At 49.7% G+C, this 27,214-nt stretch overlaps 1 long non-coding RNA gene across 1 annotated transcript in view; it reads right to left on the bottom strand.

Moving 5' to 3' along the window:
- The window catches only part of LOC310694551, a 30,123-nt gene extending 6,192 nt beyond the window's left edge, over positions 1-23,931 (bottom strand). Inside the window, exons 1-5 of the long non-coding RNA XR_014519739.1 lie at positions 23,797-23,931; positions 21,613-21,696; positions 16,424-17,607; positions 13,692-13,827; positions 10,487-10,569 (exon numbers count right to left, since the gene is read on the bottom strand). This is a non-coding gene — a long non-coding RNA (uncharacterized lncRNA). The remainder of the gene's footprint in view (positions 1-10,486; positions 10,570-13,691; positions 13,828-16,423; positions 17,608-21,612; positions 21,697-23,796) is intronic.
- Between the last annotated feature and the right edge of the window lie 3,283 nt (positions 23,932-27,214).

Genomic DNA, 27,214 nt, shown 5'->3' with positions numbered 1-27,214 from the left:
GAAGGGACGTTGCTTTGAAATTCTGAGCAGAGCGGAGGGTGGATGGTTACTGGTAGCCCAGAAAATTCTATCAAGGTGTGGCAACAGCTATACAAAGCAACACAGATATTTTATCTAGGTGATAAGGAAGTAGAGAAAGTGTCCAAAATGCTTCTGTGGGGCGTGCCGGCCACAAAGCCATGAAAGACATTTTACACCTCCTGTTCCCAGCAATGCTATAAGGAGCTACTGCGCCACGTGAACAATAACCTCCCCCCTCCCACAAATGTACCCTTTTTGCATGCTCTGTAGAGCTTGGATGAGCAAATAAGGGCCGTCCAGCCACGAGGCGGCCTGAGAGCTTTGCCTCAGGTGGCAAACCTGGGCACGATTTAGAGGGGCACCTTTTGGGCAAGGTCACCCGAGGACAGATAGAGGTTGTGAGTGCCAGGCCACCCTCAGCCTAACATGGTCAATGCTGCCCTCGTCCAGCAACAGTGAAACCATCTAGTCCAATATCCTGTTCTCAACCAGATGCCTGTGGGAAACCCGCAAGCAGATTTCGAAGACAAAAGCCCTCTGCCCTCCTGTGGTTTCCAGGAACTGGTACTGAGAAGCATTACTGCCTCCGGCCATCAATAACTTTTTCCTCCATGAATTTGTCCAGTCCTCTTTAAGCCCCCCTAGCTGGTGGTTATCACTGCAGTGGTGTAGCAAGCCTAGGTGGTACCCGGGGCACAATTTTTTTTGTTATCCCGCTCTTCCCACACCTACAGCTCGGGGTAGGCTTGGGAATCACAGGCGGGCGCCGAATGTCCTCCCCACCTTCCTACGCCTCTGCGCCGCACCCCCGCAATTCCCAAATACCCCGAGCCGCCGGGGGAAGGGGGGAGGTATGCCGCTTTGCCGGGGTGCTCCCTCCTTGGCTCGCTGTAAAGCGGCAAAGCGGGAGCCTCCCATCCCGGCTCGCCATAAGTGGCTCTTGCCGGCGGCGGAGGGATCCCACCGCCGTCCATATGGCTCACGGGGAGCATATGTGTGGCGTCACTACGCACAGCGCATATGTACAACACCGCACATGCGTTGTATGTAGCAGTTTGCCACCGGCGGCACCCAAATGCCATACGGACGGTGGTGGGATCCTCTGCTCGTGGCTGCAGCCGTGAACGGAGGATCCTCCACATGTGGCTGCGGTGGCATGATGGCTGCTCGTGCCACCGCGGCCAGGTGGCAGGGCAAGCACGCAGCGGGGTGCCTTCTTGTCACCCTCCCAAACATGGAACCCGGGGCACACCGCCCCCCTGCCCCCACCTTGCAACGCCACTGTATCACTGCCTCCTGAGGGAGTGAGTTCCATAGTTTAACTCTCTGCTGCGTGAAGGAGGACTCCAGGAATCTCAGATAAAGATGTGAGTTTGTACATTTAAACAAAGGGGACTGCTACCTCTCCAGGTTGTGATGTGGGAAGCTGTTGGCCCTGCAGTGTCTTGGTTTTCATGCACAAATATTTGCATCAGGTCAAGTAAACCTGCCCTTATCGATTTCCCATTTTTGTCCTAGTCCTAGTTTCCCATCACATTCATTAATTTTTTTTTAAAGTCCTCATGAAGTCTTATCAATTTTGTACCAGTGAGATCCTTTTATACTTGCTGTACTTTTAATTCCTGTAGGGTGGGTATTAACGGCAGAAGAACGAAAAAGGAATTTGCATGCCTTTATGGCAGCTAAGAGACTTGTACTTGGAGCCTGGAAGAATAAACATCAACACCTATGAATTTGCAATTAAAAAATCCTCACGAAAATTCATAAGTACCTTGAGTTCCACTGTGCCCGATAAACACTCCCCACCCCTTTCTTAGCAAAGTCATTTCTGCATAATATATGGAATTTTGTAGGTTATATTCATTAAGACTTTTTTTAAAAAAAATCAACTAATACATGCATGTTTTCTCCTAACATATTCATCTTCATATGCATTACTCGGCTGGAGAACTGCGCTGCAAAATTTCAGAGGAGTGCGGATTTCGAAGAGGGGCTGCATTGCGGTTCGCATCTTGTCTCAAAAAGTACGACTTAAGCAGGTTTGCTTTTAAATGCAAACTAAATTTCTTCCCCGTCCCTAGCAAAGGGACAGGAACTTGCAGGAAATAAGCAATGGTATGAAGGCATACAGGTGTTATGACACTCTTCCAAGAAAACTCCTCCCCACTCCATAAAATTACATTAGTCCATAATTATGTTTATAGCTCAGATTTTCATGGTTGGGCAGTGGTGGGGCATGGGGGTGGGGCAGACATCCCCTTCTTAAATCTCAGCCAGTCTGTAAGCTCCTTATGCAGCCACACTGTTTTCTTTAGGTGCCTCCCACTTTTATTTCTTGTTGGAATTGTCTGCATTTGTGACCTTTAAGAAACTCCCCTCCATCTTGGGCTCCCTTCTCTTTTGAGTATTTCTGACCATGGGTTCTCACCCTGTACGGTGGTACCTCGGGTTATGTACTTAATTCGTTCTGGAGGTCCGTTCTTAACCTGAAACTGTTCTTAACCTGAAGCACCACTTCAGCTAATGGGGTCTCACGATGCTGTTGCGCAGCCGCCGTGCAATTTCTGTTTTCATCCTGAGGTAAAGTTCTTAACCTGAGGTACTATTTCTGGGTTAGTGGAGTCTGTAACCTGAAGCGTATGTGTCAGGGGTTTAGGAGCAGAGGCACGGGCAAGGGAGGAAACAGAGAGCGAAGGGGAGGAGGCAGAAGAAAAGATGAGTGATGACGACGACCCGAGATCTCCTAGTCTTTCCAGTGAATCAGAGGATTCACAGAAAGGAGCACCAGTGGCCAGGGCAAGGGGGGAGTCTAGGGGGGCACCCCAGGAAGATAGAGCCAGAGGGGACTCAGGGGGGAGCAGCTGGAAATCGGGACCAGCGTCACCGCCAGGAAGCAGGGAAGAGGAAGGGAGCCAGGGGGGAAGCGCTGGCAGCTCACCACAGGAGGGAGGGCATGAGTCAGGAGTGGCCACACCTCCATCGGGGAGCGAAGAAACGGTTAAGAGGAAAGTGGAAGGTTGGGCGCGCGCGCCAAGTTCAAATGCAGAGGAAGGCGGCGCAGTAAGCAGCCCCGAAAGGGAACCAGGTCCTAAAGCCCGGCGCAAGGAGGCAGGAGGGTCCGGGTCAGCGTCAGAAGAATCCCGGAAGGAAGAAGCCCCGGGGGGTAGAGGGACCCAGAGGAGGACAGTCAGGCGGAAAAGGTGGAGCAAGGCTAGGATATTAAGTTGGTGCACACGGGGCGGAGACTCAGACGGAGCTTCGCCGATCTAGCTACTAGACGTAGAGTTGCGCGCAGCAGCGTGAGAATGGAAACTGTAATTCAATAAAGACTTTTACTTAATGATCGCTGGCTAGCGTGATCCTCTGTGAGCTAGGATCTTCAAGCAGCTCTGACAGTAAGCTCCGTCTCACGATTGTGGGCATCTACAGCCTCGAGGGGGGAGAGAAACAGGTGCCTACTAGCGAGCTCACGAACGGCAGACGACATGACGGCTGAGCAGCAGATAGAGGAACTCAGAAAAGCAGTGGCACAACTGAATGCCGAGGCTCTCGCATCCAGGAAGAGAGAGGAGGAAGCAGCTGCCGACTGCAGGGATCTCCAGGTCAGGTTAGACGTGCTGACAAAGCAGACACCCCGGCAGGAGGGAATTGGGTTGGCGAGACGGACAGGCGGGCTGGTCTCTCACTTCGATGGGAACCTGCAACAGTATCCCAACTTTAGAGCCGACGTACTGTGCGCACTGCAACTGCTGCATAAAGACGTTAGAGATGAGCAAGAGAGAGTGGGATTCATCATGTCCCATTTGCATGGGGATGCTAGAGCATGGCTACGCAATTTATGGAGAGATAAGGATCCGGCGCTCCAGAATGCAGATGCCTTTATTAAAGCGATGGATGGGTGTTTTTTATCAAGTATTGACGTGGATCTTGCACGGAAGGAGGTGCATGGGCTGAGACAAGGGAGGGCCAGCGTCAGGCAGTATCATGCCCGCTTTTTCGCCTTGGTCAGTGCCCTGGAATGGGACAGAGATTCGGCTCCTGTAAGAGACCTCTTTTGGGAGGGGCTGCACAACTCGATTAAAGATGAGATCGCGAGGGGGGAGAGACCCCGAACCACCCAGGAGGTCGTTCAGAGGGCACTGGCAGTGGGGGTGAGGCTGGAAGGACGTCCGTGGAGCAGGGACGAAGGGCGTGGAGGGCGCGAACCAGCCAGGGGCCCCTCCTTCCTTCCCAGAGAAGCAACGCGGGCGCAATCCACGCCTCCGCCAGGAGGAGGAGCCGAACCTATGGAGGTTGGAGGTGCAAGGGCTCAGTCAGCAACCAGAGCCCTAGCACCGGCAGCAGTGAAAGCGAAGCCTCCTAGAGGGAACAGGAAGTGTTACGTCTGTGAGGAGCCAGGGCATATGGCAAAAGAGTGTCCCCAGAGGCTCCACAAGCTTACTGCAGCCTCGGCAATGGTGACTGCAGCAACGCAGCAAGGGGGACCACAGCAGGGAAACGACGCAGTCTGGCTGGAGGAAGAGGCCCTGGGGCCCAGCCAGACGTGTTAGTGACGCAGTCCCCAGAGGTTTTACAGCCCGTGAACCCCCTCCCGCCCAAACCAGTGGTGAGGCTCACCGCATCTCTCCAGCTGCCCAATGGAATCACCACTGACGTGCCCATCACAGTTGACTCGGGCAGCAACGCGGACTTTATAGGGCAGGACTTTGTCGACAAGCACGCTATACAGTTGCTGCCGGCCACACTGCCCCTGCAGGTTGTCACGGTGGATGGCAGGGAGTTGCTAGGGGGGCAAGTGGTGAAGCAAACGCCGCCCATGGCGATGCGACTTGGAAATCACAAAGAAATCATCAGCTTCAATGTCACTCAACTATCGGATACGCCCATTGTATTGGGAATGAGTTGGCTGGACAAGCACAGCCCAACGCTGGCTTGGTACCAGAGGCAGCTGATCTTCGGCTCTTCCTTTTGTGCTGAACACTGCATCGTGCCCCGGCAGGAAGGTGAGGAAGAGGAGTCACAGCTGCTGCTAGGCACGCTGCAAGCGATTCCCCACAAGTACGCAGAATTTTTGGAAGTTTTCTGCGAGAAGGAGGCAGACAGGCTACCCCCTCACAGACCATATGACTGCAAGATTGACCTGCTGCCGGGGGTGGCGCTGCCTAAGGGGAAACTGTATTCCATGTCAGAGGACGAGCTGCAGGAACTCAAACAGTTCATAGATCATAATTTGGAGCGCGGTTTCATCCGAGAGTCCAAGGCAGCGGGGGGCAGTCCAGTATTCTTTGTTAAAAAGCGAGACACGCCCCAAAAAAGACTGGTCGTGGACTATCGCATTTTAAACAATGGGACCAAGCCGTCGGACTTCCCCATGCCCCGAATCGACGACCTCCTGGCGAAGGTGCGGAAGGGGAAAGTGTTCACCAAGTTAGACCTGCGAGGGGCGTACAACCTCATTCGTATGCGGGAGGGAGATGAGTGGAAGACGGCCATGTTCACGCCACTGGGTACCTACGAATACAGAGTTATGCCCTTTGGATTGCAAAATGGCTCCCACGTTTTTCAAGCTTTCATGCATCACGTGTTGGCGGGACTTCTCTACAAGACGTGCGTCTGTTTCTTAGATGACATCCTGATCTTTTCGGAATCGCAGCAGGAGCATGACAGACACGTCAAGGAAGTGCTGACCAGACTAAAGCAACATAGGCTCTACGCCAAGCTGGAGAAGTGCCAATTTGACGTGACGGAGGTGGATTTTCTGGGCTACAAGTTGTCTGACAAGGGGCTCGCCATGGACAGCGCCAAGGTTCGCGCGGTATTGGATTGGAAGAGTCCACGCAACCGGAAGGAGGTCCAGAGGTTTGTCGGCTTTGCGAACTTCTATCGCAAGTTTATCAAGGGCTTCGCTATGCAGACAGCGGCCATCACAGACACGCTTAGCTTCAAGAAAAAGAAGTTCGTTTGGACAGAGGAGGCGGAGCAGTCCTTTCAGGCACTCAAGCGTCTCTTCGCGTCGGAAGAGCTGCTGCTTCACGTCAACCCCAGCAGGCCGATGAGGGTGGAGACAGACGCCTCGGACAGAGCCGTGGGGGCGGTCCTGCTGCAAAAGGACCAGCAGGGGGTGTGGCGACCGGCAGCGTTTTACTCCAGGAAGCTCAGCAAGTCCGAGCAGAACTACACCATCTGGGACAGGGAGTTGCTGGCCATTCATGCAGCGTTCAAAGCGTGGAGGCACTTCCTGATCGGCGCCAAGCACACGGTGCAGGTTTGCACGGACCACAAGAATCTGGAGCACTGGCGCACGGCACAGTTCCTAAACCAGAGGCAGATACGTTGGGCTGAGTTTTTTGCGAACTTCGACTTCCGCATAGAGTATGTCCCGGGGGACACTAACATCATGGCGGACGCCCTCTCCCGTAAGCCACAGTAACTGGAGGACGCAACGCCAGCGGCCGCCATGCACATCTTCGCACCAACAGTATGGGCGTGCGCCGCGGCCACCGTGGACCTGGAGGCGGTGCGACGAGCGTTGCAGGATGACTCCTTCGCGCAAGCAAAGATGGCAGAGGTGCAAAGGGGCACGGCTGCGGCCGACGGTTTCCAGCTACGAGATGGATTGCTCATCCGTAAAGGGGCCATCTACGTGCCGGGAGACGACCTTCGAGCCAAGGTGCTGCAGCAGCTGCACGACGCGCCCACGGCTGGGCACTTTGGCAAGGAGAAGACGGTGGAATTAGTAGCCAGGGATTTCTGGTGGCATGGAATGAGAGGGGAGGTCGCAGACTACGTGGCGAGGTGTGACACCTGCCAGAGGGCCAAACCAGTGCACAAACCGCCGGCCGGACTGTTGGAACCGCTGCAAACTCCGGTCGAACCTTGGGAAAGGGTGGCCCTGGACTTTGTCACGGATCTGCCCAGCTCGAGGGGCAAGACGGCAGTGCTGGTGGTGGTGGACCTGTTTTCCAAGATGGCGCATTTCATTCCGTGTGCTAAGGTGGCCACGGCGGAGCAAACCGCCAAACTGTTCATAGACCACGTGTTCAAGGTTCACGGTCTGCCACGGTCTATTCTGTCTGACCGGGGGCGGCAGTTCATCTCGAATTTCTGGCAGAAGCTGATGGGCTTCCTGAACGTCAAGATCAACCTGGCGTCGGCGAGACACCCGCAGACCAACGGGCAAGCGGAACGGGTCAATGCCATCATGCAGCAGTACCTGAGATGTTATGCAAATCAACAGCCTGCGACGTGGGTGGATTACCTGCCGCTTGCCGAGTTCGCCTACAACAACACGAAGCACGTGTCCACGGGGGTCACGCCGTTCTTCGCCAACAACGGGAGGCACCCCAGAACCTTCCCGGGACTGGAAAGAATGGGGGAGGGGGAGCCGCAGACAGCAGATGCGTTCGCGTCGGAGCTGCAGGAAGTCCACGATCAGCTGAGGCGCCACCTGGAGCTGGCCAAGCACGCATACAAGGTACAAGCGGACAAGCACAGAAGGGTTGGCGAAGAGCTCCACGTGGGAGACTGGGTTTGGTTAGCAGCCCACGCAGTGCCGGCCAGGTCGTTGGCCAAGAAGAAACTAGGGCATAAACAACTGGGGCCCTACCAAGTCGAAGAGCAGGTCAACCCGGTAGCTTTCAGACTGGCACTTCCGGAGGGTTCCAGAATGCATCCGGTATTCCACAGATCGGTGCTCACTCCCTACAAGGCACCGCACAGGTTCCAGGAACCCGGAACGGCGCCGAGTCCGGTCAGAGACAGAACAGGGCACGCGGGAGTGGCACAGAAGGAGCGCATCAACGAAGTCACTGAGATTTTGGACTCCAGATGGGGGGAAGAGGGGGTAGAATACTTTCTCGCCAAGGAGGGCACCCCGGCCAGTGCGAACAGCTGGGTGCCGGGCTACGCCTTGGACGAACCTCTCCTCAAAGACGAGTTTCATGCCCTCTTCCCCCATAGACCTATGCCAGCAGACTTTTTCGACGACTGGCTTTTCACGCCCACGCTTTCGGCCAGCACTTTCCGGGGGTTCGACTCGGACGAGGACCCGACACAAGACGTCCGTTCCCCGGAGGGGTCACCCTCGGGATCTGCATCAGAACCCTCGTATTGGTGGGACGATAGACCAGAGGAGCAGTTCCGCAGACGGTGGCTGGAAGGCCCAGGACGAGCAACACCGCCAGGAGGAAGTGAGGGAGAGACGGACATGGACGTTTTCGGGGACGACCCTGGTTTCGAGCACGGCGGCACAGAGATGGAAGCGGAGGTGACCGTTGTCGACGAGAGCAGGGAGGAAGACCCGCGAGACTTCAGATGGAGGCCCGCCACGGGAAACGACCGATATCCGACGTTCGTCCCTTTGCAACAGCAGCCCCCAGCTCCAGCACCGGAAGGAGGGGAGGGGGGAATGGGGGGCTTCGAGGGGGGGATGGATGTCAGGGGTTTAGGAGCAGAGGCACGGGCAAGGGAGGAAACAGAGAGCGAAGGGGAGGAGGCAGAAGAAAAGATGAGTGATGACGACGACCCGAGATCTCCTAGTCTTTCCAGTGAATCAGAGGATTCACAGAAAGGAGCACCAGTGGCCAGGGCAAGGGGGGAGTCTAGGGGGGCACCCCAGGAAGATAGAGCCAGAGGGGACTCAGGGGGGAGCAGCTGGAAATCGGGACCAGCGTCACCGCCAGGAAGCAGGGAAGAGGAAGGGAGCCAGGGGGGAAGCGCTGGCAGCTCACCACAGGAGGGAGGGCATGAGTCAGGAGTGGCCACACCTCCATCGGGGAGCGAAGAAACGGTTAAGAGGAAAGTGGAAGGTTGGGCGCGCGCGCCAAGTTCAAATGCAGAGGAAGGCGGCGCAGTAAGCAGCCCCGAAAGGGAACCAGGTCCTAAAGCCCGGCGCAAGGAGGCAGGAGGGTCCGGGTCAGCGTCAGAAGAATCCCGGAAGGAAGAAGCCCCGGGGGGTAGAGGGACCCAGAGGAGGACAGTCAGGCGGAAAAGGTGGAGCAAGGCTAGGATATTAAGTTGGTGCACACGGGGCGGAGACTCAGACGGAGCTTCGCCGATCTAGCTACTAGACGTAGAGTTGCGCGCAGCAGCGTGAGAATGGAAACTGTAATTCAATAAAGACTTTTACTTAATGATCGCTGGCTAGCGTGATCCTCTGTGAGCTAGGATCTTCAAGCAGCTCTGACAGTATGTAACCCGAGGTACCACTGTAGTTCCTTAAGCTTTTTCAAAATTGGCCTTCTTAAAGCCCAGAGTGCATGCCTGACCACACTCACCGCTCCCTTACCTCTGTAACATGAAACCCAAGAGGACATGAGAGTCCCCTGTTGCGAGGCACAGAAAACAGTGTGTTTCCCTGGTAAGATGGGAGATTTGAAGCACATAGGAGTCACCTGCTGCGATTTAGGTTCCAGCCAGGGCCATCTTTAGCAGATGCGGCGCCAGGATGCAAATATCTGCCCAGCCCCCCCCCCAAATTACCATGGATGGGAGGGATGAAGCTGCGCACTGCCAGCCGTGGGGGAGGCAACTCTCCCCCATGCTGCTGCGGGAGAGCAATCCTTGCAGAGGCTTGGGAGGGAAGCCAGCCATATGGTTGGTGGGGCGCAACTTCCTTCCTAAAGAAGAAGAGGAGGAGTTTGGATTTGATATCCCGCTTTATCACTACCCAAAGGAGTCTCAAAGCGGCTAACATTCTCCTTTCCCTTCCTCCCCCACAACAAACACTCTGTGAGGTGAGTGGGGCTGAGAGACTTCAGAGAAGTGTGACTAGCCCAAGGTCACCCAGCAGCTGCATGTGGAGGAGCGGAGACGCAAACCCGGTTCACCAGATTACGAGTCCACCGCTCTTAACCACTACACCACACTGGCTCTCTGCAGGGATCGCTCTCCTCCCATGGAGGCTTGGGAAGGAAGCTGCACGCCCGCCAGCCATATGGTTGATGGGGTGCAGCTGGTGGGCATGCAGGGAAAGGGGAGGCCACTGGCAAAGCCGTGCAGCTCCCCCACTCGCTGGGTGCCCCTGAGAGGCCGGCACCCTGGCGCAAGGCACCACTAAGCCCTATGGGAAAGACGGCTCTGGTTCCAGCAAAGAATACAAAGGGCATCCCTAAACTGGGACATTTGGAGTGTGTGTGGGGGGGCCCTGTTGCAATTTGAGATTAGAGCAACGCCCTGGCTGCAGTGAGGGTGAAGGCTATCGCATTGCAACACTCAGCAGCTCCCAGAGACGCAAGGCAATGGGGAAAGAGTCTCGGCAAGGCTTGGACATTGGAACAAAACCACACTGAACCTACAAACAGCGAGCTGTACTCTGCTTATCAACGCACAGAGATGCCCTTGCAGTCTCCAGTTCTGACTTCTGAGATCCCATCACCTTAACCCCCACTGTCAGGGTCAGACACACATGCGGCCCTTGGTTGTTTGGGCTGGGAGTGATAAAGAGTGTGGAATTGACACATCTTACCTGCAGGGCTGCAGCGCAGTTCCCAAGACCAACGGAGGTTAATGAAGATCTTTCCAAAACGGAGACCAGGATCATTTCCCCTGCTGGCCAAGCAGAAAGGGCAGAAAATGAGAAAATCCTTCTGAGACCAGCATCCCATTTCATTTCTTTTCAATTTAATCATTTGACAATTATAAGAACAATCAAGAAAGCTGTTCCAGAAGAAGTTACTTCTGCTCATGGTATTCTGCAAGAAAATAAATCCCACTGGATTTTGTTTTCACAGGAGGCAATAATTTTCTTGGCAATATTGTGTAAGAGCCCACCAGTTTCTTCAGAATTTGTTTCTATTATTATTATTATTATTATTATTATTATTATTATTATTATTATTATTATTATTATTAAACTTTGTATACCATGCTTCATCCATAGATCTCAAGGCGGTTTCTATAGTTGCTTGCTATTCCTACTCTTAGATGTTACTTTTGCCATTATAGCCAAGTCCAATACTTTATGAAACCATTTATTCCAATAAGGGAGTGATGCAACTTTCCAGTTTTGAGCCCGTAACATTCTTGCAGGTGTTTACAGATAAGATGTAACTTCCTTATATTCTGTTTATGATAGGTGACATGTACTTCAGTATTTTATTATGTATTTTGTATTACTGTATACCGTATTTTTCGCCCTATAGGGTGCACCGGCCCATAGGGCGCACCTAGTTTTTTTGGGGGGGGATAATTTTTTTTTTATTTTCCCCCCAGGCTTCCCCTGACCCCAGCCCCCAGAACAGGCTGCTGTCCGCAAGCCTTGGGAGCCCGGCGGGAACTCCCGTGGGCTCCCAAGGCTTGCGGAGAGCTTCCTACGCACCGACCCCTCTTGCTCTCCAGGCTTCAGCAAAAGCCTGCATTCGCCCCATAGGACGCACACACATTTCCCCTTCATTTTTGGAGGGGAAAAAGTGTGTCCTATAGGGCAAAAAATACGGTACTTTGTATACTGTATCTTTGAGTTGTGAACCACCCTGAGACCTGCAGGTATCGAGTGGTATAATCATAATCATAATCGATCGAAGGGAACTTCCTACTTTGATATTTTTGCTCTGACTGTCATATGCGTCTTCCAGTATTTTAGTGCAGAAACTACAGGTCCATCACATAGGATAATTGCAGCAATTGTTAGCAGGCATAGGCAAACCCCAGCCCTCCAGATGTTTCAGACTACAATTCCCAACATCCCTGACCACTGGTCCTGTTAGCTAGGGATGATGGGAATTGTAGTCCCAAACATCTGGAGGGCCGGAGTTTGCCTATGCCTGGTTAAAGGCATTGTGCCTCTGAATACCAGTTGCTGGAAACCGCAGCTGGGGAGAGTTGCTGTCGGACTGCTTTTGGGATTCCCGTTGGTTGGCCATGGTGAGAACAGGATGTGGACTAGATGGGCCACTAGCCTTATCCAACAGGCCCCTCTTCCATTTTTATGTTCCATTGTGCTTTTTGCATCTCTGGCATACTTTCAAATATGATTTATCTGTTGCTCCAAATGTTACAGGGGCGTAATCTCATTTCAAACTGCAGCTGGGACTATGCCTTCAAAAAGCCAACAGCCATGGGAACAAAATATGGTACTAGACGTATGCTTGATGTTTTATTATGCTTTTATATTTGTTGGCAGCCACCCTGAGTGGCTGGGGCAATCCAGTCACATGGGTGGGGTACAAATAATAAAATTATTCTTCTTCTTCTTAGCTGCATTTTAAATAGAAGCACACATTCTACTCATGTAAAAACACGCTGATTCCCGGACTGTCCGCGGGACAGATTTAGAAGGCGATTGGGCCGGATCCAGCCCCCGGGCCTTAGTTTGCCTACCCATGGCTTACCCATGATTGCCTTAAAGGGAGATTACAGAAGTTCACAAGGGATGGGCAAATCTGTCTGTTTCAGGTTTTCTAAGTTTCTCATTTTTCCCAATCTCATATTCGGTTCTCCACGTTGCAGCAGAAGTTTGTGGGATTTTGCTTTTTAAAGCAAAATGAAGATCCGTCAGCATTTCAGTGCTAACGTCTCCTAATATGGATATGGATTACTAGATTGGCCTTTGGCCTGATCTAGGAAGCCTCTTCTGATGTTCTTATGGGTAATGACATGCCCTCCAACATTTCACCGATGAAAATAGGGACGCCCTAGTCAATAATAACAATAATAATAGTTAATAATAATACCCCACCCATCTGACTGGGTTACCCCAACCACTCTGGGCAACTTCAAACAAATATTAAAACATAATAAAACATTAAACATTTAAAAATACTTCCCTATACAGATGTCTTATAAAGGTTTCATAGTTTCTTATCTCCTTGGCTCAGGGGTTGCATAAGCTCATACACTCCAAGAGAGACATCCTAAGGAATAGCTGGACATTCCAGTAGCAAACTGGAAACTAGGACGGCTTCTGTAAATCCGGATCTGTGCCTGGAAAATAGGGACACTTGGAGGATCTGTAACGGTGAGGGATGGCTGCTGCTTCCACGCCCGGCTTGTGGAACCTGATTGGCCGCTGTGAGGACAGGATGATGGACTAGCCGGGCCTTTGGGCATGATCCAGCAGGTCCTTACGTTAATCCCTTCTACAATGAAATGAGATACCGCAGACGGTAAACATTTTTGTTGGCCCATCTCTCTTTAAGATTCAGGCCTTTTCATTTTGCTGACCTTTCAGGGTGCGTCAAATGTTCTGTCTGCCCCCGTGGTTGTTTTGTAACTGAGGGCTTAGCCACACTCACCTTTCCTCTTTCAAGGAACAGTCTGCCATTGAAAGCTCTGCGTCCAAGTGGCCTTTTATTTATTTTTTTGCTCTGGAGATTTCCCCTCGAAAACCCGCTCTTTAAAGCCCAAAGCTTTGTTGGAGGGGTTGTGGGAACCTTGGGACATATTTCCATGCTTGGCGGGAATGCAAAATTCGGACCCTCCAACTGTCCCCTTTTTTCCAGGGATAGTCCTGGATTTACAGAAACTGTCCTGGAGGGTCTGGGTCAAAATGCTTGGGGAGAGGAAACAGGCAAGCAAATGTGAATAATAATAAGAAGAAACAACTGTTTAATGTGACGACAGCCTGTTGCAGATCCAATTCAACGCCATTGGTTCAGTTCCCATCAAGAGGCAATAGACAACCAGTGTGTTTTCAGATGGGTTTGATTCCCTGTCTGCTAAGCCTGAGGCACCTCTTTGCTTTAATCCAAGGTACCCTGGCAACAGCATCCCTTCCCTGGTTACGCCCTCCACGGCAAAAGTGATATCACCAGCTCCACCTACTCTGGCATCCTCCTCCTCTCCCTCTTAGCAAACAGGGGTGGTGACCTGATGGGGGGAGAGAGAAAGAGGGAGAAAGAGAAAGAGAGAGAAGGGGGTGTTCCTCCTTGGCTTGTCAGGCCTAATGAAAAGGGTGGCATGCCAAAAAAACCTTTCGAGATGGATGAATCTATCAGTTTCAGTTTCTCTCAGGCCACATTTATTCCATACATTTAAAGCGCTACGATATGATTTAAATGGCCCCCAAAGAAGCCTGGGAGCTGTACAGTGGTACCTCGGGTAACATATGCTTCAGGTTACATACGCTTCAGGTTACAGACTCTGCTAACCAATAAATAATGCTTCAGGTTAAGAACTTCAAGATGAGAACAGAAGCACCATTAGCTAAAGTGGTGCTTCAGGTTAAGAACAGTTTCAGGTTAAGTATGGACCTCCGGCACGAATTAAGTACTTAACCCGAGGTGCTGACAGTTGTTAGGAGACCCCTCCTTCCCCTCACAGGGCCACAGTTCTCAGGAGTTTCCTGTGAAGAAAGATTTGACTGTGAAAACCAGTGCTATTTTTTGAGAAAAAATACAATGAATCCACCCCCCTCATGTTCTCTTATAATGGCAGTGGTGCCCACCTGAGAGGTGCCAGAACTGAGTTCTGGCTAAGAAAAGCCCTGGTTAAAACCACTTTGTAGCTCTGGGTGTGGAACAGGGGCTTCTGAACAACTCTAAGCACTCTTAACAGGAATCAGGGGTGCCAATTTGAATAAAATATAGAGGTGGTGGGGTAAGGCCAGGTAAGCCCTGGCCTGCATAATCGGTCACAGAACACAGCCCATGTCACCATTTGAATGGCGATGTCTATCAATTTTGAGGGGCCCCTCAAATATTTTATTGGGGCGGTGGCGAAGGGACTTCGGCACCTAGGAATTGGCCCCTATGACTGCCGTGAAGTGTTCCAAAGAATCCTGCCATTTGTTACAGGTGCTGAGAGTTGTTAGGAGATCCCACCCCCATTCACCTCACAAAGTTACAGTTCTCGGTTTCCTGTGAAGAGGGAATGGTTGTTAAACTGCTCTCTGCCTGGCTGGACTAGGCCCTTGAACTTTGACTGTCTACTTCAGCTCTTGCTTACCCGGTTGGAGTCCAGCTGGACGTGCCCTTTCCCAAGATACTCCATTGAGTTTCCCTTCCCTCTTGGTTTTCCATTCCTGGACACCTGCCCCCTTCAACAGCCAGCCAGCATTTCATGTCCACTCAGTAGGATCAACTCTCCTGGTTCAGCTCTTTTGAGGCTTCCTGCCCCACAAACCCATAGGATCCCCCCCCTCCCCGCTCCAAAGTTGCTTTTGTAATCCCCACCCACCCTTGTACCTGGGTCTTGCTTGCCACATCCACAGCAGACATTAAAAGGTGATACATCTTTTTTAAACAGTCATGCCTTCCCCCAAGAACCATGGGAACTGTAGTGAGTTAAGGGTGCTGAGGGTGGCTGGGAGACACACCTATTCTCCTCACAGAAATCCCAGGTTCTCCTATGCACTTTCATGTGTTACAGTAGTACCTCGGGTTAAGAACTTAATTCGTTCCGGAGGTCTGTTCTTAACCTGAAACTGTTCTTAACCTGAAGCACCACTTTAGCTAATAGGGCCTCCCGCTGCTGCTGCACCACTGGAGCACAATTTCTGCTCTCATCCTGAAGCAAAGTTCTTAACCCGAGGTAATATTTCTGGGTTAGCGGAGTCTGTAACCTGAAGTGTCTGTAACCTGAAGCATCTGTAACCCGAGGTACCACTGTATTTTCACAAATATATACATTCCTACGCACACTTTACCCTAGCATGTACATTCTTTGCACACATTACTTGGCTGGGGAACTGCGCTTCAAGAGAAGTGTGAATTCCGACGGAAGACTGTATTTTGGTTCACCTGTTGTTTTGGTGAGGTATGAATTGAGAACTCTCCTTTAAATAAGAACAGAGTTGGAATTCTCCCCCACCCCTGTTAGGAATACAGGAAACTTCTTTCTACCCTGTTAGACCACTGGTCCATCCAGCTAGTCATTTTCTACACTGACTGGCAGCAGCCTCTCCAGGATTTCAGGCAAATGCTATGTCGCTGAGCTCTGGTGTTCCCCCTTAAAATAAAGCAATATTCTAGCCCTCAAGGTATGGAGAAGAGGGTTGATTTAAATAGGAAGCTGACTTATAGCAGGACCACGGGGGCATCTACAGGCATTCAGGCGTTCCCAGCCCTCCCTGGGATTGAAACTTCAACATGCAAAACAGATGGGTCTCCCACTGATCTATGTCCCTTTCTATTCTAGAATAATGACATGGAATTGGGATCTAACACTTTCCAGGGTCGTTTTAGTATTCAAATTAAGCTCCCAGCATGCTGCAGCTCTTGACGTCTCCATATTTTAGCTCCCCTATGACTCCCCCACAAGGCATCCCCAAACTGAAAGCAACCCTTCCCTTCCCCAGTGTGAAAACAGGCGAGGCAGGAAAGGAGCAGCCTTTTCTCTCTTCAAGGAAACAGCTCCCCAGGGGCCCGTGTTTCCTTCTGAGTGCTCAGCCCAGCCAGTCCTGTGGGAGGTGGCCTCCCTCCCCGCCCCTTACCTGTGCTCAGGTGCTTCGGCTATAAATTCTTACCTGGAGGCGCTCGCTGGCAATCCCTGATCACCCTGCTGCTCGGTCGACCTGCCTTGGGAGTTTACAAAAGCCCGTGACGAAGTGTGCCTCGGACACCTGTCCACCCCACATCCCCGGATCCTCACCATGGAACGGAATATCCTGCAGACGGTCACCCTGGCCTTGATGCTCCTGGCATTGTGCCCAGGTGAGAGCAGATGGCAAAGTGGGTGGCCTGGAGCTTCGTGGGGGGGGGGAGCGAATGGGGAGGGAGATCAGCCCCACAGATATTGTCGGGCAGGGGCAAAAACCTGTGGCAAATCTTGTGCTGGGCTTTTGGCAGGCAAAGCGATAACAAAGGGGTGTTGGGCACCTTTTGCAGGTGTGTCGAAAGGGAGAATGGCAGACGGGTGTGGCTGGAGAAGGTGGAAGGAAGGAGAGTCGTTATTCTAGGGAACGGTGTGCTCTTTCTATATGGAGATGGGCTGAATGTTGTGGGGGCCTTGAGGATAAGACCTGAGGCTCCTTCAGGCTGGGGGGGGGTGTTTTGGTGGATGTATCCTGCTACATGTCATTGCCGCAATAATAATTCATTAGCTGTGGATTTATACTGGGCTGTCCGGACATCATTCTGCTAAGTTGTTTTGTAATGCTTGCCCCAGTGCTGGCAGCAACGCTGGGTTACTTAGGGCACCAGTAAATCAGAGGCACCTCAGAAAAGGAGGGATTTGGGGAGGAAAGAAATTGTCATTTGAAGAAGTCACCACAGGAAAAATCAAGACTTCGTTAGACTTCTTTACATTTCCTTCCCTCTCTTTTCTGCATTTTTCTGCTCTCTTTGATTACGTATTCCCCACAAAACCAGGGGGGGTGTCCTACTACCAACGATCGAAATACTGCGAGGAAATCAGATCGTAAATCTGTGTTTTGTTTTGCGTTATTTTACAGATTTTATTTTATGGTTTAGCATTGTTTGTATTTTGAACCGCATATGGTGAGGGGGCACCATAATCATTTCAGTGCTTGGGGCCTCTAAGTGCCTTCATCCCGTCCTGGTTAACATGGGATTGCTGTCCAGAGGGGCCCTAGGCAGAATCACGAAATCCTAGAGTTGGGATCCCGAGGGTCATCTAGTCTAACCCCCTGCGACGCAGGAATCTCTTGCCCAAAGTGAGGCCGAAACCCATGACCCTGAGATTAAGAGCCTCATAAAAGAGAGAGAGAGAGAGATTAAGAGCCTCGTGCTCTACCAACTGAGCTATTCCACCAATAAAACAAATGCAGACATTTGTGGTATAAAAAGTTTCAGGATTTCAGCAGGTGAAGTTACAGGATGTGTACAAATGGGGGAATGAAGCAGTCTGTCTGCTCAGAAACTCTTCCAGGCGCAGCCAGGACTGGGAGTGGAGTGCCCTATAACAGCCCTGTACCAACATAATCATGAAAGTACAATTTTTAAAAAATGAGATCTGGAGAGGGTCCAGTTTTGTAAGGAGATCACTTTAATCTCCAGCTCATTTGCTATCGTTCCTGAGCACAGGAATGTAGATGAAAGGCGGAAAGGAAAACAAATCAGGGGCATGGGAGAGTGGGCAGAGGCCTTTTAAATATTGGCCTCTTTTCCAGGAAAACTGATCCTACAATAAATCTGTTGGCCTTCAGGTGCCAACGCTTTAAAGTGTCTCTTTGTTGCTTAGGTTAGGCGGGTTTTTTACATATATATATATATATATATATATATATATATGCAGGTTTTGGTGTCTTCGGGTGTCTTCCCGTGTAAGAGTTGGGGTGTCTAGGCGACGTTTCGACGAGGTCTCACTCGTCATCTTCAGGCTGGTGCTTTCGGCTTCTTGTTACTGGAACAGAGCCGAAAGAAGAAACAAGAAGCCGAAAGCACCAGCCTGAAGATGACGAGTGAGACCTCGTCGAAACGTCGCCTAGACACCCCAACTCTTACACGGGAAGACACCCGAAGACACCAAAACCTGCATTCCTGTACCCGTGAAAATCTACGAAAGCAAATATATATATATATATATATATATAGGCATAATTAGGGTTCCTTAAGGAATTTGATCTTAGGAAGCAGGTCTTTCTAGCTTGGTGTTGCCTACACGGGCTGGCAGCAGCTCTCCAGGTTTGTAGGCAGGAGAGATTTCCAGCCCTACCTGAAGATTAAATATGGGGTGTTCTGCAGGCAAAGCATGTGCTCTGCCGCTGCCCTGGAGCCCTTCTTTTAAATATAATAGTATGATTCTAGTCCTCATGGTTTTGAACAAACGGCTGCTTTTAAACAGGAACATATGAAGCTGCCTTGTACCATCTAGCTCAGCAATGCCTACACTGACTGGCAGCAGTTCTCCAGGGTTTCAGGCAGGAGAGATTCCCAGCCAATGCCGGGAACTTGGGTCCTTCTGCTTGCAAAGTAAATGCTCTGTTCCTGAGCTATGGCTGCTTGCCAGCTCTAATGCACATCCCTAAGGCGCGAGAGGAGCGGAACATAGCGATCCATCAAGTTTCGCACTTCCCTGAATGTGGGCATGCAGGTTTCGGCTAAAAAAAGAGTCATTTAAAAATGCTATTTGGAAAGAAAATGTATTTAGAAATGTGGAAGTTGAGATGGTTGTAGCCAGTGCTAAATCCTAATCAGAGTAAGCCCATTAAAGTTAAGAAACAGGAATGACTTAGGTTGGTTAATTTAAACTTGTCTAGTGTGAGAAAATTAGGGTTGCCATATGTCCTCTTTTTCCAGGACACATCCTCTTTTTCATGGGTAGAGTTGTCATAGTGATCCATAGTTAAAAGCGGAAGTCGGCAAATGTGTCTTCTTTTTTGCTCTTTAAAATATGGCAATGTTAGGCGGAATCTACTTGGAGGCAACCCAATGTATAGTTAAAAGAAAAATGCATTTCAAATATATCTAAATGTGGACTTCCACCCATTTTTAAACACACACACACTGCAGATTAATGCATAAGCAGGTGTGCAGGGATGTCTATGGGGACACAAGAGAAAGGGGAAGGAAGGGCTGTAAATCAGACCGATCCCAAGGCCAAACAGATTTTCCTGCTGCAATAAGGAGGAAGGCTTTTCGATAAGGAGAACTGTCCTCCCTTTAGAGGAGGGGGAGAAGCAAATTCTGACTCAACCCAAACTGGGAGTGTGATGCGATTGTCAATAACAAACCTTGTCAAGACAAACAAGTTTTCCTCTGGTACAGTACTCCTGGACGTGGAAGCTCTACCAGCTGGTTGTCTATTAGGGCTGTGATGCTTCAACTAAGGAAAAAGCAAAGGCTGCTTTTTGTGGGGCTGTGGGGAGATTTCCCCTTTCCTCAGAACCTCCCTGGAGCCCCCTGCAAATGTCCTTTTTTGTGCATTCATGATGATCACCAGGGCCGTTATGCGTGCAGGGGCGGAGGAAGGGGGGCAGTGGGGGCGGTCCGCCCCAGGTGTCATCACTGAGGGGGGTGACATTTGACGTGCCGCCCGCCCGCGACTCCCGAGCCGTCGAGGGAGGGGGGAGCTGTGCCACCTTGCCGGAGGCCTTCCCTCCTTCCCCCTTTGTTTTGACAGCATGGGGGAGGCTTGGGAGTCGCGGGCGGGTGGCACGTCGAATGTCACCCCCCTCAGTGATGACACCCAGGCTGCTTCCTGGGGCGGTGGGAAGCCTCCCCTAGCTGTCAAAACAAAGAGGGAAGGGAGGAAGGCTGCAGGCAAAGCGGCGCAGCTCCCTCGCCTCCCTGTCCAGGAAGCAGCCCGCCATGGGCGGCTTGCTCCTCCCCCCATGGGCAGCTCGCCCTCTGGGACGCTTGCCCCACCCCCATGGCCCCGCCCCCAATGTGCACAGCTCCGCCTCTTTATGCGTGACCCTGTTTCCAGTCCTGTTTTTTATGCCTGCAAAAGTTTCGGGACAGACATCGTCCTTCATTTCCAACCAGTGCATGCCCCTTAAACTTTCTGCTGAAAGCCTGTCTCCTCGATCATTTTCCTCTCGGAGTGATGAGGGATGGAGATTTTTTAAAACCCAAAAAATCCTGCATTCTTTGTGTGGGGGAGGAAGGGGGGAATGACAAAGGTCCAGGAGGTTGATTCAGACCATGGGTTCATCTAGCTCAGCCCTGTCAACACAGACTGGCAGCCTCTCTCCAGGGCTTTAGACTGGGGGGTCTTGCATACCTTCCAACATTTCTATGGTGAAATAGGAACACCCTATTCAACAACACTCCTGCCAACCTAGCAGTTCAAAAGCACGTCAAAGTGCAAGTAAATAAATAGGTACTGCTCCGGCGGGAAGGTAAACGGTGTTTCCATGCGCTGCTCTGGTTCGCCAGAAGCGGCTTAGTCATGCTGGCCACATGACCAGGAAGCTGTACGCCGACTCCCTCGGCCAATAAAGAGAGATGAGTGCCGCAACCCCAGAGTGGTCACGACTGGATCTAATGGTCAGGGGTCCCTTTACCTTTTATTCAACAACAATGTGGGACCTTCTGCATGCTAAGGCTAAGGAGGTGCTCTGTCACTGAGCTAGAGCCCGTTTCAAGCCCCAATTGACAGGTTCTGGCCATTTCCTGCCCTGACGCTGCAAACATGCATGCCAGAATCCCTCCCAATCGAGCCAATTCTGGGGTTTCCTGGCCCCCAAATCACACTTCTGGCAGATGTCCCACATGTCAAGAGGGATCGGGAGAGGCTGGCGATGGTTTTCAGCAGACAGCACCAACTGCGGCCATCTGAGGTTTGATCCACCCTGGTCCCAGAGGTGTTGCTGCAGTGTGCTGTGCTGTGAGGGAAGAACTCTGGAAAGGAAATTGCACAATCCTTGGGTCATTCTCGCCATCAAGGGTATGCCCAGGCCTCTGCCAGAGAGATCAAGCTGACTGCTCTGGACCGGTCTAAGGGTGTAGGTTCCAGAGGAGGCCAGCAAACAGAAACTGCTTACGGTTCACACTGGAATAGGTACAGTTTCGGTTTCCTATCCAGTTCTCATTTTCCCAATCTTTTATTTGATTTGTTGTATCTCTAGGCCACTTTTTGATCGAGTGAATCTCAAAGAGGTTCACAAGCAATAAATAGCAACAACATAATAAAACATAACAGAACATCACGAATACAGCATGAATCATATAAAATAATTAACAAATCATCAATCAAACCAGCACTGTTTTTCTAGAAAAAGAGGTGCCAGAACTCACCATGAACACCTACCTCGTTCTCTTAGTTAGAATGGCAATGGCGCCCACCTGAGAGGTGCCGGAACTGAGTTCCAGCAAGTTCCAGCTGGAAAAAAGCCTGGAATAAAACAATTTGAATTTATAAAACACTATTAACAAAACAGCAACTAAAAAATAAGGTAAACGTCAAAATTAAATTCAGTTCTCTACATTCTTACAACAGTCTACTTAAAAAAAAAAAAGTCCTGATGAAAATTCATTAGCATTTTAGTGCAAATTTCTCCCAACTTAAACTTTGCCTAATTGTACACATTTTTGCAAAGCAATTTGCCTATCATACATTTTTCGGTTCATTTGCACTAATAGATGCATTTTTATGCAGACCTGATCCTAGTACATGCACTTTTATGCCTATTACTTGCATGGAGATCTGCAAAACTTGAAGAACTGTGAAATTCAAAAGACGCTGGGTTTCAGTTTGCCAATTACTGTGGAAAGTGTAAATGACATAACTTCACTTTTAAATGCAAACTGAATCCACATTGCTTGGTGTAATGGGTATGAGTTACTCGTGCGTAAACTGGTGCCTTTCTCGGCTAAATTGCCTTGTTAAACCTTTCTGACTGCACAGCCCTTTCTCATCGTGGCTGCCTCAGTCGCTGGCAGAATCCGTCAGTGGGCGTTTCTTGAACCTCTTCCAACATAAAAGTTGTTTGACACCCAGTCTCCTCCTCCTCTCACTGCGCGGGAGTCTTCTGCGCAGGGAAGGCGTGGGTAGCGGAGGACCTGGGCTCTCCTCACTGATGTCCAGTGAAGAGTCCTGGAGCCCTCTCTCCAATTCCCCCATCTGCCCCCCTTTATCCCTGGTGTTGCGCTGATTAGCTTCCCCCTCCACTGAGCTGTTTCTCCCCCCTGCTGCTGGGTCCTTCGCCAGCGTCATCTGGGAGCCTCCCCTTCGCCTCTCGCTCCGATGTCAGTTCCCTGACACTTGGCCATCCCTTTATGGGAGATGGGGGGGGATGCTTTTGGGTTATGTTCATCGAGAGTTGATAGCTATAATTATCCTCCCACTACAGAAATCTTAGTCTGTTCATCACTGAAGCATTGTATCGGGGGCAACCAACATTTGACACCCTCCAGATGCTGTGAATCACAGACCCTCTAAGTGTCCCTATTTTCCAGGGATGTCTCTGATTTAGAGAAGCCATCCCAGTTTGTGATTTGATCTCAGAATGTCCCACTTTTCCTTAGGATGTCCCTATTTTCATTGGAGAAAAGTTGGATGGTATGGAATTATCCAACCCCCTGAGCCGTCTGAGGGCAATCCTGTGTAGGAAAGGTGGTTTTTTTTTAATGTTTATTATGTTTTTATATATGTTGGAAGCTGCCTAGAGTGGCTGGGGCAACCCCGTAAGATGTGTGGGGTATAAATAGTAAAATTATCATTATGAAATGGGGCGTCCCTATTTTCACTGGGAAAATGTTGGAGGGTATGGAATCAGAGAACAGTGGAGTTGGGCGGGACCCTGAGGATCATCTAATCCAGGTTGACAACCTGGTCCCTACTGCACACTAGTGGCCGTTTCAGGATTCTAGGTGGGCAGTAGGGGGTTCTATGGCACAAGCTGAATCCTCCTTCCATCGAGCACTGGTGGGCGGTAAGGAAATTTTACCAGCAGAAAAGATGCATTAGTGGGCGGTAGGTATAAAAAGGTTGACTACCCCTGATCTAATCCAATGCCCTGCAATGCAAGAATATGCAGCTGTCCCTTACAGGGATCGAACCTGCAACCTTGGCGTTATCAGCACCATGCGCTAACCAACTGAGCTATGCAGCTGATGCTGCTGGACTACAACTCCCAGCATCCCCAGCTGCCAGCAGGGGGGTTATGGGAACTGGAGCCTGACACCTGGAGGGTATTACCTTGACTGCCTTTGTATTTTTACCACCAGTAAGAAACCTGTAGGGCCGCCAGTTTCCCAACTCCCATCATCCCTGACCACTGGCCATGCTGCTTGGGCCTGATGGGAGATTATGTCCGAACAGGTTCCCCACCACTGAAATAGTGTATCCTGGAAGAGGGCCGTGGATGGCTCACCCAGGGAGTACTCTGGTGCTGCAGAATTTCATTGCAGTGTCCATTTTAGGAAGGTGTTCATTAAATTAGTATCTTTTTAGGGACAGAACAGAACTAAATAAAAGAACAGAGGGCCTAACCTGGACTGTTTATTGTGTCCTCTAAAAAGAAAGCTACCCCTGCCTTTCCAAGGCCATCTTCCTCCACTGCCAGAGGTAATGTGCTTCTGAATACCAGTTTGCTGGGAATTGTAACTGCGGAGAGTTGCTGTTACACTCTGGATATTTCCCCCTCTCCTCCCTCCCCACAAAATGAGAAAAAAAACTGATTTCTATAAAATGCTTGAAGAGAATACAGTGGTACCTCGGGTTACATACGCTTCAGGTTACATACGCTTCAGGTTACAGACTCCGCTAACCCAGAAATAGTGCTTCAGGTTAAGAACTTTGCTTCAGGATGAGAACAGAAATCGTGCTCCGGCAGCACGGCAGCAGCAGGAGGCCCCATTAGCTAAAGTGGCGCTTCAGGTTAAGAACAGTTTCAGGTTAAGTACGGACCTCTGGAACGAATTAAGTACTTAACCCAAGGTACCACTGTATGTTGGAATACATAGATAAAAAAATTATATTATTGGGGGATTTGAATGGTGTAACAAACCCAGAGATTGACAAGATATCCAAGAAAGGAGGAGGGAACGAAGAGAGATTACCAATAAGTTTTTTTGAACTAACAGAAAATTTTGATGTGATAGACATATGGAGATATAAACATCTTATGGAAAGAGATTTTACATACTTTTCACATCCCAACCAGATAGCAAGCAGGCTAGATGGGATATGGATTCATAGCTGTCAAATTTTCCCTTTTCTTGCAAGGAATCCTATTCGGAATAAGGGAATTTTCCTTTTAAAAAGGGAAACGTTGACAGCTATGTATGGATTACTAAAGAATTACCGTATTTTTCACCCTATAGGAAATGAAGGGGAAATGTGTGTGCGTCCTATGGGGCGAATGCAGGCTTCAGGAAGCTATCCGCAAGCCTGCGGAGCCCGGCGGGAACTCTTGCGGGCTCCGCAGGCTTGCGGATAGCTGCCTTCAGGCCGAAGCCCGGGGAGCGCGGCACTGTGCACCCCGGACTTAGGGGAGCTATTTGCAAGCCTGCGGCGCCCGGCGGGAGTTAGCTGGCCTAAGCCTGGGGTGCGCAGCGGGCTTGAGCACAACCTTGCCATCGTTCCCGGACCCGTTCTGGGGGTTGGGGTCGGGGGAAGCTCAGGCTTCGGGCTTCCCCCACCCCCAGCCCGGCAAGCTCAGGGGGGAAATAAAAAAAAATTCTTTATTACCCCCCCCCAAAAAAATAAGTGTGCCCTATGGGCCGGTGCGCCCTATAGGGCGAAAAATACGGTATTGACAAGAGCTGAAAAGACAGAAATACAACCTAGAACAATTTCAGACCACAATCCAGTTGTATTAACATTAAGGGGGAAAGGGGAGAGTCTAGGAGATGGAGGATGAATGAAGCATTACTTAATGATGAAAAAATATTGCAAGGAGCTAAAGAATTAATGAAATAACATTTTGATCTAAATTGCAACCAGAGTGTGGTTATCAAAGTTGTTTGGGACGCTAGCAAGGCGGCGGCCAGAGGTTACTTTATGCAACAGAACTCAATTAGAAGGAAAAAGAGAGAGAAGAAACAATTAGACTTGTTAGAGGAAATTAAAAAGAAAGAATAACAGTTATATAGGAAAAAATCGGGAAATGAGATATTAAAATAAGAAATAAAGCTATTGCAATTGGTATATGCCCATATTATAGAAAAAGAGATAGAAGGGAACATTCAATTTTGGAGATACAAAAACTTTGAATTTGCAAATAAGCCAGGTAAGATGCTTGCCTGGCAGTTGTAGAAAGGAAGGAATGAGAATACGATTAACAGATTGAAAGTAGACGAAAGGCTGATAGATGACCCTAAGGAAATAAATATTATTTTTGAGAACTTCTATAAGAAGCTATATTATAAAGTAAAAGAACAACAAGAAGAAATAGATAAATTCCTAATACAACATAAAATTCCAGAAGTAGCAAAAGAAAAGATAAAAGTGCTAAATGAACCAATAACAGTGATGGAGATACAAGAAACTATCAAAAAGGCAAAATCAGGAAAGTCCCCAGGGCCGGATGGCTTGCCAATAGAATACTATAAAAAATTGGAAGATCTGTTAGTACCACCATTGAAAGAAGTAATGAATCATAGAATCATAGAGTTGGAAGAGGCCACAAGGGCCATCGAGTCCAACCCCCTGCCAAGCAGGAAACACCATCAGAGCACTCCTGACATATGGTTGTCAAGCCTCTGCTTAAAGACCTCCAAAAGAGGAGACTCCACCACACTCCTTGGCAGCAAATTCCACTGTCAAACAGCTCTTACTGTCAGGAAGTTCTTCCTAATGTTTAGGTGGAATCTTCTTTCTTGTAGTTTGGATCCATTGCTCCGTGTCCGCTTCTCTGGAGCAGCAGAAAACAACCTTTTTCCCTCCTCTATGTGACATCCTTTTATATATTTGAACATGGCTATCATATCACCCCTTAACCTCCTCTTCTCCAGGCTAAACATGCCCAGCTCCCTTAGCCGTTCCTCATAAGGCATCGTTTCCTTATAATAATGGGAAGGCACCAGAGTCGTGGGCAAAGGCATTTATAACTCTTATAGTTAAACATGGAACAGATTTAGAATTGGCAACTAATTATAGATCTTTGTTGAATTCTGATTATAAAATATTTGTGGACATTCTAGCAGAGAGGTTAAAAACTATATTAAAAGATATTGTACATAAAAATCAATTAGGCTTTCTGCCAGGAAGGCAGATAAGAAATAACACAAGGTGCATCATTAATATTCTTGAATACCTTGAGTTCAAAAGAGATAAACAGGTGGCCTTCATGTCAATTGATGCGGAAAAGGCGTTTGACAACATCTCTTGGTATTTTATGAAAAAACAAATTAACATAATGGGACTGGGGGGGGGATTTGAAAAAGGGATTGGTGCAATTTATTGCAAGCAAAAAGCTACAATTGTTGTCAATGGTAGACTAACAGGGGATATTGAGACATCAAAGGGAACTAGGGAAGGATGCCCGTTATCTTCTTTAATCTTTATATTAGTGTTAGAGACATTAATGAATAAAATTAGAAAAGATGAGAATATAAAAGGGATTGTGAAGTATAAAGTATAAAGTAAGAGCCTCGCCCCATTCATCTTCATCCTGCTCAGGTGGTGCCCATAGAAAGAGCAGAAAGAGATGCTCAAACTTCAACAACCCCCGCAGGTGACTATATAAGGGGATGGAGATCAATGGAGCTGAAAAGGGCTGGGAGTGGGACAAATGCAAAGAAGGGGGCTTCCCGTAATCCTGAAAGTAAGACTCCACCCCAAGCTTGAGCACCTCTAGGCACAATCCCTGAGCAGGACAGCAGGCCTGCCTCTTCTTCCTCCGCCACAAATCTTTTCCTTCCGGGAGGGGTCCTAATGAGATCGTTTCCTTTCACCTCAGTGACCA

This window comes from Podarcis liolepis (assembly GCF_965112155.1).
Source record: "Podarcis liolepis genome assembly, chromosome: 15".
Taxonomy (NCBI): Eukaryota; Metazoa; Chordata; class Lepidosauria; order Squamata; family Lacertidae; genus Podarcis; species Podarcis liolepis.
Note: the sequence above shows the minus strand (reverse complement) of the source record. Positions and strands in the feature narration are given on the sequence as shown.